The 16,767-nt window shown below is 29.4% G+C and overlaps 1 long non-coding RNA gene across 1 annotated transcript; it reads right to left on the bottom strand.

Annotated features, from left to right (window-relative positions):
• Window positions 1-14,793: 14,793 nt before the first annotated feature.
• Window positions 14,794-15,352, bottom strand: LOC105799174 (uncharacterized). Its single transcript, XR_001135490.2, has 3 exons — window positions 15,198-15,352; window positions 14,978-15,058; window positions 14,794-14,816 (listed from the first exon to the last, which is right to left on the bottom strand). It is a non-coding gene; the product is annotated as an uncharacterized LOC105799174 (long non-coding RNA).
• Between the last annotated feature and the right edge of the window lie 1,415 nt (window positions 15,353-16,767).

The following is a 16,767-nucleotide window of genomic DNA, read 5'->3' as shown; positions in this document are numbered from 1 at the left end:
AACATACCTTCTAGTGTGCTCGCCCTGAGGTATTTGAAATACCCTTGGCGATTCATTCTGTAAATAATTCCTCTATTGTCCCCCATCTATATGCAGGCTCTGAGAAGGAAGACCCTACTGGCTGCGCACACCATGATGAGCCCTAAAGTGCATGTCATCTATCTGAAAAGTGTTACGAGTTGTTTTTTTTAATTTCTTTTGCCTCAACGTACTTATGCGCCCTCTCATACAAGTCAGTCAAACTTTGTGGCCTATTATCAGTAAAGGAATATTGCATGTGCTCATTTTAGACTTCTATGATGAAGGCATCAATGGCCTATTGGTCCCCCAACTTCTTTGCATTATCAAACCCATAAGAGTGCTCGTTATTGTCCAATGGACTCAAAATCTTCCCAGAAACATCTGTCCCAACTGTGATAAGCTTTGAATGGAGCCATGAGGCAAAGATAAATATCAATCCTTCGCACTTCCCTTGAGAGTCATCAAAAAAGCTTTACACTTCGTCGCATCAGAGGCCCCTAATACATTCATGTAATCATTATACTGCATGAGATGGGCTATAGATCCATTATGCCTTTAAACATCTCTTTCGGCACTTTAAACTCGGATGGTAAGCTCACAACTACTATTTCTGGAGATAAAAGGGTTGTTAGAACAAAACAACCAATCCATATCTTGTACATCAAGGTGCAACACTCGAACATCTCTACGCAAAGCATCCATCTCATTCTCCCTAAAAGGTGTGACATGGTCTTAAAAATTAGAGTGGTCAAATTGCATCTTTCTCTTCAGCTTTTCGTTTTGTCTTAGCAGCTCCTGTTGAAACACTTGTTGTTGTTCAAACCTAACATTTTGTTGAGTCATCTGTTCCTTCATCAACCTCAGTTGCTCCTATAAAACAAATATTTGTTGTGGAGATACTCCCTGATAAGAGGGAAATGACGGTCCCTAACTAGAAGAAGCATTGAGATAAAAAGAATTGGAGGCTCCTACTTGGCCTGAGTTGCCCAAATTTTCTAGTCGGTCGACAAACCAACCAACAAAAAGGTCCATTTCACTAGGTTGATTTTCAATGCTAGAACCTCCTGCCTGGTCCGATGGGAAATTGTTAGGGAAATTCTCATTAGGGTGAGTCATCTTGGTTTTCTGATTATCTAAAGATCAAAAGTCTGTCCATGCTCACCGCACCAAATTGTGTGTATATCCCTTTCAAAAGGGTTAAATTCTCTATGTATATGATACTGTTATTGTTCATGGCTCTGACGTCGTAGGTAAGTCTCTTTGTATGCCAACACATCCTACTCTAGGATTAAAACATATTTTCTATGTGTGGGTTCGCCTGCATAGTAGTGTGAACCCACATCATGCGAGCTCATTGAAGGACGCGAACACCTCACGTACAAACTCAAGGTGTGAACAATGTAAGCTATGAGCTGAAACCCAATCGGGTAATTAGATAGCGGGTCGGTAATGATGAATATCATAATAAAAGGCATAAAAAATTAATTTTTAAATATATTTTAGATTTAAAATTAAATATTTTATTGATTAATTAATTAAACCAAATCGAGTGGGAACTCGTGCCCAAAAATTATTGTAATTGATAAAGAAAAATTGATAGAAATAGGAATTATTAATTTTTACAGGACATGATCAATGGCGTTGAATTTCGGATTGAAATTGGACTGGCGGAGGAGGTTCGTATTGGTTTGGAGTTGTGCAAGTTGTAAAATAAAAATATGCGTGGTGGACCCGTATTTCATGGCGTTGTACGAATGATGGTGATGCGACTAGGATTACTCGCAATGAGCTGTATATCTCGATGCTCACGTGGGCTAATACACCTTCTGGAGCAGAAAATTGAAAAATCAAATTCACTACAAATTTTCTCAACAAAACATTTTCCACGCGCTTTTTCTTTCGTTTTTCGGCTACGTACCAATCCCGAAGGAATTTGTACTGTGTTCACCGTGTTAGTTCGGAGGGGCGCCTTTGTCTTTTTCTTATGAGATTTTGTACCGCATTTTCATTTCCAACCTGATTAACGTCAAAATATGCTGTTAGTGACTATGAGAAAAGTAAAGATTTAGTTCAAAATTATAATTATTTTATTTAAAAATTCACTTGAATTATTAAAATCATAAGTATTTTTTATTTAAATTATATTAATTAAGTTTATCTCATGTAATATGTTATATGATTGATAGAAAATCTATATGTTAAATTAATAAATTTTAATATAAATTATTATAATTTTAAATTAAAATTTTAAATTGAAAACCTTATATAGTTAAAATTTTAACCTTCAAGGTATAAGAATTAAATCTTAAATTTTATAAAAATATAAGGACTAATAGCATATTTAACCTTTTTGTAAGTTATTTTTATTTTAATGAATTACAAGAAAATGGCAAAGTCCTAATAATAATGTGACTAACACGTCTCAAACCTAGATCATACCTAGAGTGGTGAACACCCTAATTATTAGGCCAATTTATGAAAATTAATCCTTCTTAAAAACACAAATACCCTATGTTGACCTGTACTCCTAAAAACTAACAAGAGTTCACATATACAAAAGCTTAAAAGATAAAATTAATCGGAACATAGTGAAATTTTAAAATTTTAATAAAACCTCAAATAATAAAAATAGTTTTTTTCAAAATTATTATTTTCATATAAATTTAAAATAATCAAAATATCTAATTTTAATATTTTATATTAGTTCAAATGATTTTTTTTGAGTGAGAGGCAAAGTCCTAATAACAATACGACTAATGTGACTCGAATTTAGATAAAGATTCTAACCATCAAATTAACATATAATTTCAAAATGATTATTTTTAATTATATCTTACGAGTAAAGTTTTTAATTCTCAATTTAATTGACCCAACTGATTATTTAAGCTCAAAATTAATATACATTATTTTAAAATAATAAAATTGACGAATTGCCATACAAACCGTTGCATTTATAAATCATTTATTTGATTCCTTCCTCTAATCCTTGTTTATTGTGATGTTTATTTAATTCAATAATTGAAGACACTTGCGTGATTTTCCAAGTGTCATAGAAACTTGTTCCAAAATTAGAACTGTCATAGAAACTTCTCTTCTTTTTTTTTTTCAAGTCGTAACCAACACATGTGATTAACGATGATGCAGTTACACTTAATTTTTCAATTAAAACTCATTCCATCGAGCTTTTTCCAGATAATTTAAAATAGTAATGTTTCATTTTGATTAAAATATGTCATAATTTTTTGTATTTTTCAAAATTTTAAAATTTAGTATATATTATTTTATTTCTAAGAATTTAATCTTTTATTTTTTATATTTCAAAGTTCAAGTCTAATTGTTAATACTTTTAATTTTTTGTTAAATTTGTTGGTGTGACACTATGGAGTAAAAAATCCTCACTTAGTAGCCATGTAATTAAAAAATTGATTATAATTAACCTGAATTTAACAAAAAAATTAACATGGTTAATGATGGACTTGAATTTTAAAATTGGAATAAAGGGACTAAATTCTTAAAATAAAAGTATAATGACTAAATTCTAAAATTTTGAAGAGTACATGGAATCACGTCATATTTTATTCTTTTCTTATGGCAACGAAGTCCTAGTACAATTGGTAAAGGTTGAGGCTCCAATTTTGAGTGTTCGAGTTTAAGTCTCACCTTACCTAAAATCGAGGGTGAAGGCATAAAGGTGCAAGTAGGGGCCTTGGCCCCTTGAATTGAGAAAATTATGTTTTAGACCTCCCAAAATCTCTAAAATTATATGCTAATATATAGTAGAATTATTGTTTGTCCCCTAAAATTGATAATTATTGGTTTAGTCATTCTAAAACCTTTAAATATACAAGTCAATACAATGGTAAAATTATATTTTTAACTCTCATAAAAAAACTAAAAAGATATTAGCCCGTGGATGACATGTCAGCATTTAATTATTATTTTTTAAAAAATTTTAAAAATATTTTTTAAAAATATATTTTAAATTTTAAAAAATTAATTAAATGATGACATGTCATCTATGTGGCAATCCACGTTTATGCCACGTCAGTAAAGTTAAAAAATGTTAACTTTTTCATCCATTTTGGGGTGATTTGACAAAAAAACACAAGTTTAAGGGTTAAAAAAGATAAAAAAATAAATGGAGAGCAAAAATAGCTTTTTTGTAAAGTTAGAGGGCCAAATAAATCATTATGCGATTTTTAAAATTAATTAAGTTTGTTTAATTGAAAATTTTAACAATATATTTGAAATTAATTGTTTTATGTTTGTTAAACATTCACCGCTTGCTTTATTTTGTTAATAGTAAATTAATTTTATGATATTATTTTCTTAACTTATTTTAATTTAAATTTATTAGTACAAATTATTTTAAATACTTTCTAATAATTGTTTATTCTTTCAATTTTTTCTAATAAATTTATTCAAAATTAATTATTATTACAAATATGTCGTTAATTTATAAATTTAAAATTATTTTTCCATAAAATATTAGTTCATTAAAATAAACATCGTCGTTTTCTATTAATTATACAGTGTACAATAGTCATTTTCGAATGTTTTCTACTAAACTTATTCGATGTTTAAATGAATACTTACACAATTATATTTCTTAAATTAATTTGTAATATATATTTTTATAGTGTCTTCTTAATATTATAAATTTTATTTATAATTAATGAATACATAAATAAAAAATTAAGTGAAAACGTATTAAATTACAACCACATTTTAAGATAATCAATAAAACTTCAATATTTATTTAAAAAAGTGTGAAAATAAAAATAAAAAAGCATTTTTTCAAGAATAATTATCGTAATCTATTCTCTAAATTATATTATAATTATCACAATTTTGAATATAACTATTGTAATATATTTCTTTTCCAAGTCTTTTAGTTTATTATAATTATTTTAAATGTCATTTAATATTATAATAAAAACAAAATTATTTCTCATCAGTTTAAAATTTTTTAAACTTGAATATTTTACATTAATATAGAAGATAATAATCCAAAATTTCCCATATGTTAAATAGATTAACACGAAGATCATTAATCACCGACAAGGTGACAAAAATCCTCACGCGTTCATCTAGCGCGTGTAGAATAGATGCCGCTAATAATAATATTAGTAATATAAGAAAGAATGTAATGCAGCTTTATGCAATTTAGTTAGACTTGGATTATTTAAGTGGAACCGACAACAAGGGACGACCAAAAGATCGCTGCGTGGAGTTCATAATTAGCTGGAACCTTCTTTAAAAAAAGAGTTTACAAAAATAATTAATGATTATTGGTGCAACAATTAGCATTAAGCAGTGTTTGCGCTGGCAATTAGAATTTAGTTATTTGTTCTTTAGACCTCACAATCCTTATATATTGTATTTCATATTTATTTGCGTCTCTATGCTATAATAAATATTTTAAATATGAGTAGATATATATCTATTGATGAGAAAATATGAATTTAGCGGTTGATGATAATTCGTCGGAAAATTAAGAGTTACGACGTGGTTGAAGGTTGAAGGTGTTCTCCAAGTATGAGAGCTATAAATGGTTTTTTCAAAGGAGGAGAGGAGCCCTTTTCTTTTTTATGTTTCCTTTTTGTCTTAACGAGTCTATCCCCCTACTTGGGTGATAAAGAGAGCCTTATATGGCTGATAAAGTCGTATGGGACAAGTGTGGGATGTGTAAGGGTTATGTGTCCTTAGTCATGTAGTATTTGGTGAGGTGAAATGTTGATGAGATTGTCCCAAAAGTCGACAATGCAAGGTCTCATGCATGATGGTCAACCTAATCAAGTCATCCAAACACAATGTAAACATATAACAATAGCCTCTCGTTAAATGGAATGTTATATGACCTTGTCTAAGGCCTTGAGAAGTTTTCGCATTGTTGGGTTAAACACTACCAAGTGAATATCCACATTTCTTTAGTAGATTGTTATGTACCACACATATGATCTTTTTCGACGAGTCATTCTCGCTTTGTGAACTCATCGTTTCTTCAGGTAACCTTAAGCTCTTTGTAGAGTCAGGAGATAAAATTTTAATTGGAGACAATACTAACCCGTTGAAGAGTTTGTTAGCTCTTGACAGACGACACTTCAAATATTCTCCTAAAAAAGTTTGCCTTCCTCTGCAATGTTAAACATGTCATTAAACAAATTCATTAATAAGGTATATAGTATTTATTCTCTAATTCTTAAAAATATGAAATTAAGCTATTAAATCAAGGTTATAAATATTGTTGCATGTAAGTTGTGATCGTCACCTCGTAACCAAAACCAAAGAAGCTAACTGCTTTCCCGGCGCACTTCCCTTCACTCGTATTTGACTTTCTTCGCTCCTCTCACATTCGTTCGAGCTGCTTCGCTCCTTCTTGTACGCTAGCACTAGCACTTGAGGGAGGTGGTTCGGCTACCTTTTTCATCGTGTTTGCGGATAGAACATCAAATACACAATTTCGTTATCTCTTTGTACTATGCCATTTATGAGGATTCATAGCTTGGGAAAAAACCGGAAATCCTACCTTCCGGCATTACGATAAAGTGTTGACGGAGCAGAGTGAAAGGCACTACATTGAGTGTGAGGGAAATCGAATCACTTGAAATATTTTTTGAATTAATAGAGTTGATCAACCTTATTTTATCAATAAAAATCAATGTGAATATTTTGAAAATAAAGCTTAATGAAATGGAACTTGAGTCGAGTTGAATAAAATAATTTTGTTCAAGTTTTTTAAATGAAAGGACCTTACTTTTACCCATAATCCCTCCACACATCTAAATTGAAGGAAAAACACAGTTCAACGTGTTTGAGCACATATTATTTTAATTGTGCAATAGCAACAATACCTATTGAACTAATGCGCAATCAACATAAAATTATTCAAGTTAAATTAAAAAAAATTAAGCAAGCCTAATTAAAACTTGTTCATCATTTATTTGAAACTTTTTAAAAGCAAAATGAGAGAAAATAAATTTAGATTTTTAAATTTTTTCAATATTTTATCCTTCTATTTTTTAGAAAATTTAATGAGTATTTGGAATTTTAAAGATTATTTTGTAATTTTTCAAAACCTTTAGAGAATTTGTTATTTATTATTTTTATTTTAAATAAAAATATTATTTTAAATTCATTATTTTTGAATTTTATAATTTTATTATTTTAAGATTTTAAATTTTAATACTATATTATTTTTACAACTTTGATTGGTTGAGTTTAAAATTTTAAAAAATAGAATTCACTTATTTTCAAAATTGATGGGAACTTAAATGGGTATTATCCCAAAGTAAAGATTTTAAAAAATGCTTAAACCAAAAAACGACAAAATTTTGTTATTTGAATTTTCAGATATTAGAATTGTAAAAATCAAACTTTCACTTCAATTCAAATGACTTAATTAAGTTAATTTTAAAATTAAAATAACTCGATTAAATAAAACCAATTAATTTGAAATTTGAAAATTTTATATTTAATTTTAAAAAATTAGAATTTTTTATTGATAAACTATTCTAATGTTTATAGTCAAGATATTGAAAGATAAATTTATAATTTTTTTCTAAAATCAAGATTAAATTAATAAAATGAGTAAATGTTGAGTGCTTAATTTGTTATTGTACCAACATTATGTCTGATAACGAGAAAGAGGTGGAGTGCAATTGATGTAATAAAAGTGACTAAAATAACTAAATAATTGGGCGACCAAAACAAAAACGCCTTAAAACTTGGAAGGCTATATAGATAGTTTACTCAATAAATTAGATTTAATGCATGGAGATAAAATTGTTTATACATAGCGAGTGGAGTGAAAAATAGGAAAGAAAATGATTTTTAAATGTGTTCAATAGAAAATAAAAGTGACAGGAGAAAATAGCAAAATTTTCATTTTTAATCGTCCTAATCTGTAATAATAAAAGAGAAAATGAGAAAGCGTAAATCAAATCGTAAGAAGAAGAAGTAGTTTTAATATTTTATTTTCATTTCTCTAATTTTTCAGCTTTAACTTTTCATGTTTCTTACCAAATGTGCCAAAGAAAAGATTCTTTTTTTTCTTTTTACCTTTTAATTGTCAATCTTTTCAATTTTCTTCGGGATAGTACTATTTTGATCATATAACTATAAAAATATTTGGTTTTTCTGAACTGGGTTTAGGCCCAATCAATGTGCAGTAAACACTTAAAAGCCTTTTCTTATCTTTGGTTGTAATAATACTTCACTTTGTTTTCAAATATCACGGTTTGAGAGTGTGAAAAGTGGTGAATTTATTTATATAATTAATTGTTTTACCATATCTTATAATACACTTGTCAAACCTTTAACCAGTTTGTAAAGTCTAGAAAACTTCACTAACAATGTATAAAATAATTTTATTATGAGATTGAATTTAAATTTTGAATTAATCTTAACATATTTTGGGTAATAAAATATTTTTTTAAATTATTGATTGGATTAGTGAGATTATTAATAATAGTGTTACAAAATAACTTATTTCACGAAATTCAAGTTGAAGAATCAAATATTTTTTATCCAAAATAAAGGGCAACAATGAAACAATCTAAATTTTTATACAAACCTCTAAGAAAAAAAGAAAGAAATATGTCAAATGACCAAGTTGATAATTATATATATATTTAAAGTTTAGTAATCAAAACATAATTTAAGAGTAATTAAACTTGTAGCTTATCCTATATCATATTATTAATAAATTTGAATATAATTTAAATTAATTTATTTTTTGCTTTATAAAATCATATTTAAAATAAATATTTCAATTTCTTTTTATATTTTAACTGTAATGCTAAATAATTAAAATTTTAAATCATGTTTTTATGACACTTTTCAAAATTTTTTTTACTGTAGTTAAAAAAGGGTAAACTATGCCATTAGTCAATAAACTATAGGTAAGTTTTTTTGTCACTTAATTAAAAAATTACAATTTGGTCATGGATTATTTGAAAGGTTTTATTTAAGTCATTGAACTATTCAAAAGTGTTTATTTGTGTCATTGGGCTATTAAGTTTTTTTCTTTTCTTTTTTAAAGTTCGGCAAATGAGCTCCAAGCAATGATTCGACGATTGGTACAGTGGATCAGTACCCATCGATGAGTAGAAAAACATACCTTAGATTTAAGTTGATTTGACGGTCGGTGTCGAAGATCGGAGAGAAAAGCTGTTTGAATTTTGGTTCGTACATTTGAGACGTCTAAAGTTATTTCATAAAAAAAATTTGTAGAAGAATAGGGATTAAGTGGAACGAAAAATAATTGGATGGTAGAGTTGTGGAAATTTCATGTTTCTTCCATATTTTGGACCTTAGCTCCATGGAACAATATGCCACTATTGAAACATGAAAGAATTGAAATCTTAGATCAAAATTCTATGTATGGATAGTATTAACTACCTAAACAAGAATTCTTGAACAATGAACAATCAAAGCTATTACTCTCTACATAAAAAAAATTTCAAAGAGAACTTTCGATTGAAGTAGGCAATGCGAATTGAAAAAGCCATATAACATTGATTTTAATAGTCAGGTGACTTAAATGAAAACTTTCAAATAGCTTAGTGATCAAATTGTAACTTTTTTTAGTTAAGGGACCAAAACAAAAACTTACCCATAATTTAGTGACTAGTGATCTAATTTACCCTAAAAAAAATGATGTTATGCCCAATAAGTTGTGTTTTGAGGGGATGGTTTCATGAGTTAAAAACTCACATTCCGACAATGCAACTGGCCAACCGTGATCGATGTTGTCTATTGGTTGTGGAAGTCAACAAAATTAAAAGGGTTGAATATATCATTTGGTACTTAAATTTAATATTTTTTAATGTGGTACGTGTGTTATATTTTGGTTCAATGTGGTACTTATATTTGACAAAAGTTATATATTTGGGTATTTTAAAGATAGCGGTGTTAACTTTTTAATGTTTAATCTAAGTTTTAGGATTGATTTGATAAAAGTAAATTGCCAATATTATTATGTTTGAATTTTCCATGATTTTGTTAATAGAATAAATTTAGTGTTAATAGTGAATTTGTTTAATTTGCACTTAATTTGTCAAATATAGTCCTATAGATATGATTTAATTTGAGTTTTAGGGTTGATTTAACGTAAGTTAATTTATAATATTATTAGATAATTATGAATTTTCATCAAATTAACTATAAAACCTGAATTAAACACTAAAAAGTTAACATCTTAGTTTTCAAGTACCAAAATGTATATTTTGTGTCAAATACAAGTATCATATTAGACAAAAAACATATAGGTGCCATATTAGAAAAAAAGGTTAACCTCAAGTACTAAATTATGTATTAAGCCAAGTAAAAACAAGCCCCCACTTGATTAGCGGTTGTTTAACTACAGCTAGTGTAAAAACAACAATGACGGTGAGGTTAAATACTGCAGCAATATTGTAGTGTGAGACAAAAAAAAAATAAACGCACCGTACTGAAAGTAAACGCTCATCTAAAGAGGACATCCAAGGGATTGGATTAAAAAATGTAAGTTTCAAATTGAGAGTAAACCTTCATCTATTTTTGAGTTTTTATTAAAATTTATTTCATTATAGGTGTTTTATTATTAATTTTTATTTATTGTTCAGATTATTAAAATAAATAAATTATAAAAAAAGTTATAAAAATAATATAAAAATTAAATGAGAATTTGGCTGAAATAGTAAATATAAGATATTAAAGAGTATGATGTTTTATACTTAAATATATTCATACATATGTATTTTTTAGATTTTGTATAAAATATAAAATAAAAACAGGTCAAAATAATATTTGTTATTTTATAAAAATAATAAAATTTTGAATAATTTTATAATTGAGTTGAAAATAATAATTTTATAAAATTTTATAACTTTTTTTATAAATTTTGTTTACAATTTTATGATTTTTAATAATTTTTAAAATTTAAAAGGATTAGTTGATTTTTTAAATTTGTTTCTGCATTTTTGACCCTTTAACCTTATTAGTTTAAAAATTTTCTAATTTACTTTCAACAAAAGAGTTAATGTCAAATTGAATAAATGTTTAAAGGTTAAAAGCTAAATTTATTATTATAACTTATATATAATCACCAAATTTTAACGGAGAGCCTATTTTGCTCCATCACTTAAGTACAAGTTTGCCTATTTTTTTATTATAGGGATTAAAATACAATCAAAGATATAATACAGAGGATTTTGTGATACTTTTTCGGATGGTGATATCTATTCTCCTGTAACAATATAGATATCATTATGAAGAGAAAAATCAATGCCCCAAATTTTAAAATTCTCAAAACTCGACTCTATAACTAGATTGTGTATGTCTGAATGTATGTCAATGGAACTGTTACATTGTATGCTTACAAATAATGGCAAAAGCTGGTTTAGGAGCATTTGATTTCAAGTAGGAAAACTGGTGTATCGGAGGAACTACGATTTAGCTCAAATTGGAGATAATTTTAGCTGTTCTAAACTGCGATGATTTTTGGATGAAATGCAACTTATGCCTCTGGATATTCAAATATTATAACATACTAATCAGGCGGCGGTCTCTGTATTCAAGTACTTGAAGATGATAACAATGAGAAAGGAGAGGACAAAAACACAGCCCAGATGGCGCACTTGAGCTCTAAAGACAAGGGAATCGAAACTGTGTGGGTGAATGCAGCTGCTGCGAGGATGAGAGCAATTTTCTGCAATGCTTTTGAAGTTGTGGTGCAATATGGGTTGATAATGAAACCCCCCAATATCAAAATGAAGGTAAGTAGGACAAGGAACGAAAGCAATACCATGGGAAATGGGAGCTTATGGCTGGACTGAAGGGGTGTCGCATATTGGAGGGACACGCCCAGTGCATATGAAAAGCAAAATTCTATCACTGCATTTTGCCATTGCAAATCATTCTGGACGGCACGTAAAGTCTCTAGCTGAGACGACAGTTGGGATTGTGGGGATGGGGATGGCACCCTCACTGGTTGACCTTCGACATTGATACCCGCTGTGGCTGCGATGGTGACTCTTCTTGCTGGTATAATTTTGTTAAGTTCACTTTCCAATGTTCACATTGCATCAGAAATCAACAGTAAGGAAATTAATTAAAACTGGTCAAAACCAATTTTTCATGATCTATAGTTGCTTTTGACACACGCGTTTTTATAAATGTAACACAAAGATCCGACTCCTATTTTTGTCTTATTTTGTGACCAGTTACTATTATTTTTATTATTATTTGGAATTTAGATATTGTGATGAGTTCAATAAATTAAAAAGGAGTATATTTGATATATTCGTAGTGAAATTTTTATTCCACATGTAATTTTAATTTAAGAAATTAGTAAATTTTATCTTTTAATATTTTATTATAAGATATTTGTCAATCGCTTAACTCTATTTATGGAGTTTAAAATTTCACCGACAATGTACCAAATAATTTCACTTAATATTTTAGTCATTGATAAACCAGTGAATCAAATTAGTACTTTTATTAGTACCTAATCAACTCCATCGATTTTTAAATAATTTAACACTGATAATTAACAGTATAATGTTATGTAGCAGCCATAAATTACGGGTGTGGTAAGCATTATTGGGAAACATAAAATAAAAACCTAAAATATCTTTAAAGATATATAATAATATAAAAATATAACAATATAAAAGTAAAAAATAATACAAAATATAAAAAATAAAAATTCAATAAAATAAAAAACTAAAAATATTAGAAAATCCAAAATTTGAAAAAATTTCTAAAATATCTGACATAATATAAAAATCTCAAATTTTCTAATAATATTATTTTTAAAAATTTAAAAATATATAAAATTACTATAAAAATGGACAAAATGTACATTCAGCTTCATTTGAAACGTTCATTGAGCATGTGAAATAAATAATAATAATTTAAAATTTTCTAATTTTTAAGTTTTAATTTCTTCAAAAATATTTTTAAGGCAAACTAATTTACTGTTTGTAAGTATAAAATTTAATAGTGTCAAACATGTACCTAAACAAAGTATCAATTTGATTAACGATTTTGAAATTCAAGTACTAGTTAGGTCTAAAAAAAGTATAGATACCATTTAGATACAAATTATCAAGTTTAAAGGCCAAAATATACATTAAAGGCACATTTGGTTCGCTGTAATGGAATAGAGGTGTAATGGAATAGAGGCGTAATAGTAATTCAATTGTTTGGTTGAATGGAATGGAATAGAACTGTAATAGTCTTTTTGTGTTTGGTTGAATGGAACGATGTTGTAATAGCATAAGGAAAAAACTAAAATGACTGGAATACCCTTAGCAGAATTTTTTTAGGTAGATGATTATTGTTATTATTATTAAATTTTAATAAGATTATTAATATAAATAATAAATAATTTAATCATATTTTAACATTATTATTATTAAATATAATTTAATAAAAATATATAATTTAATAAAATTCTTAATATCAAATATTCTTATATGAATTTACTAAAATCATAATATATAATACTTTAAAATATAATTTAAAATAATTATTAAATATAATTTAATAAAATATATAATTTAATAAAATTCTTAAAATTAAATATTCTTATATGAATTTACTAAAATCATAATATATTATACTATAAAATATAATTTAAAATAATTATTATTAAATATAATTTAATAAAATATATAATTCCCCACGTTATTTGGAGATTCAAGATATGAAATGAATTAATTGTTTGACTAATCAAGGGACTGATTTTGTTTAGCCATAAAATACATCAATATATATATTTATGTAATGAGAGTTTTCATTTACATCCGAGTAAAGTTATTTTAATTTAATATTTCAACTAACTTAACATTTTATCTCCTATATTCTTTTTGGAATATTAATTTTATATCAATTTATGCCATTCTTCTATATCATTTTGATTAAATTTAAGCTTAAATCTTATAAAAATAACATGTTTTAATAATAAAATAAAACAAACTTATTTTATTAAATTCCATAAGTTTAACTTAGTAAACTGTGCTTCTTTTAAAAATAAAAAAGGAAAGCAGGTTATTTCACGGCCAGCTACTTCACGGCCAACATCAACGCCTCGACATAAAATTAGAGGTTCTTCAGTTCCACCATCAGCATCTCGTAGAGTAACAGACAAGCAAGGGATGTCTCGGCCAGTATCAGCATCTCATGGAACAGTTCAAACTCAGGCTACCTCTCAAAAGCGGTCACCAGCAAGGGCTAACTCTGTGCCCTCATCTCCATCTCGCATGGTTTCTCAGCCTCAATCAATAGCGCAGGCAGTCTCTAAGCAAACATCTTCATCCCGTTTGACCTCTCAGCAAACATCTCCGCAACCCTCTTTTCCATCACTTCGAGATGTGTCTGCACCAAAAGATTCTCCAACAGCTATACAAGAAAGGTCCCAACCTCCAAGTTCTACTCAACCCCCACCATCTGCTTCTCATCAACAGACTCAACCATTTGGTGTTGCAGAAATTGCACCAATTACTGGCACAACTATGGAAACACCTTCAGCACCACTAAAGCCAAAGGAAAGAGTGGAAAGGAAGAAGGTTCAAGAAGAACACGGGAAAGCAACAGCAAATGGTTCAACTCATGAAGAGCCAGAGCAGGGAACAAGTACAAAACTCCTTGCTGCAACAACAGATGCTGGGACAAAAACCAAAGAGCAGTTAATGGCTGCTCTGGAAACAGGAAAACGACACCAGCAGAAGCAAGATGATATGGAAATAAAGAAGACATTGAAAACCTCAAGCAATGATGAAAAACAAATCAGTTTCCCACAATCTTATCTGCAACAAAAAAGCAACTATGTGAACATCCCTACAGTAATCTACTTTCTAACTGAAAAGAGCAAACACTCGATATGCTTCCCTTGAAGCAGGGATGTATAAGTTTAAATGAATTAGTCACGTAATAGAGCCAAAGTATTTAAGCAGATTAAGTATTCAACCTGATCCGTGACATTTTCAGGTACCGATGGTATTTTCTCAGCAACTCGAGGATGTGCGTTCTGCTGAAGGAATGTAACTATCTGTATTCAGGAGTTACAAGGAGCTGGTTAGACTATGTTAGATAATTTAAGTTGCTACTTTTTTTCAATTGTGTGATTTCTTGCATGTCTGGATCCTTCAATTTGGGATATCAAAGAGCAAATAGAAATGGATGCTAACCTGCTCCGCAGTAATGCCATTTTCAAAAGCATTATAGAGGCTTTCTTTTATTATTGCACCAACTATGAGGTTTGGAAGTTGATACTCTACCCTATAAATGTGAGCACATTATCGTTTTAGTGAAGAATTCAATAGTTAGTATAGCAGTAATAAAGCTGAGAATCTTAGAACAAGCCAGTGAAAGAAGTTGGCTATATATGTGAATCAGCAGATTACAGGTAAATTCAAGAGCCTTTTTGAATGTTGGATTACCTGCATACAAACGAGCTTCGAGTTGGATTACCTTTATTACTGCTATACTTATAACAGGACTTATACAACCAAAAGTCCCATATAGGAAATGGCACCTTTTTGAAGTTTTACAGCCCAATTTCAGCCCGGGCCATACCAGCAGACCTAAACCAAATCCCAAAATCAAACCCAAATCAACTATGGCCCAAACTTAAAACAATTTCAGCAAAAAATCAAAAAACCTAACCCTAGTCTCTTGCCTCGCGCCGCTGCTACCCATGTGCGCCTTCAGCGCGCACCATGCCCCATGTGCTGCCTTTTCTGTCGCCGGCCTTGCACCAAAACGGCAAAAAGCCGTGAACTTCGCCATGTACCTGCAGACAGAGAAAGACGAAAACAACAACAACAGGCAGAAGAAATAAATAAAAAAAACAAATGAAAAAAGAAGAAAAGAATTTTGTATTTCGGCTTTATAAGCACAAGAATCGAACAATGTAAGGGGGGATTCGATTGAAAAAAATTATTGTTGAATCAATAAAAAATCGAAAATCTTTGAAGAGAAGGTTTTCTTTTTCTTTTTTTCATTCCGTTTCTTTGATTTGTTTTTATCTGTTTCCTTTTTATTTAATCATGTATACACACACACACACACACACACACACATATATATATATATATAAAAGATTGTATATATGAAATAAAAAGTGGGAAAAGACGAGAAGAAATCTTACTTGCGCCGTCGCCGGATCTAAATCGAAAAAAGGCGCCAGGGGTTTCCTTTTCGGATTTGGGGGTTGATGACCCGATTCTTCAAGGCCTTCTTGCGCCGCGTCGGCCTTTGGCTGTGGTGGCCATACGGCAGAGCGCCGTTGAGACCAGCGCCGGAGTTCGGAGAACCAAAGAGGGATGGGGAAGCTCCCTCTCTTTTTTTTTTTTCATTTCTTGCGGCTGTAAATGAAATTTAGGTTTTTTTAGTTAGTTTTTATGGCATTTAAAACGGCGCCAGATAGTTAGGGGTTCGAGACCAAAACGGCGCTCGTTTGGTCTCTGATCCATACCCGATGATCCGACCCGAGCGGGATCAAACCCGCGTGCTTTGGGTTCGTGAGGGATATTTTCCCCATCGATCCCTCGTCCTTTTTCACTGTTTTAATTTCATTCGTTTACTTTTTTCAAATTTACCCTATCTATTTTGAACCTGTTCCTTTTTAGTCCGCGTTGAAACGCTGCGTGCTGGGGTTGGGAATATTGCGCAATCGGTCCCTCCTTCTTAACGCGCGTTTTACTTAGGTCCTTTACCTTATTTCATTTAAAATCTGCCCCTAGTTTTTATTTATTT

The sequence above is a fragment of the Gossypium raimondii genome, chromosome 9 (assembly GCF_025698545.1).
Source record: "Gossypium raimondii isolate GPD5lz chromosome 9, ASM2569854v1, whole genome shotgun sequence".
Taxonomy (NCBI): Eukaryota; Viridiplantae; Streptophyta; class Magnoliopsida; order Malvales; family Malvaceae; genus Gossypium; species Gossypium raimondii.
This window is presented reverse-complemented; position numbering and strand designations above follow the sequence as displayed.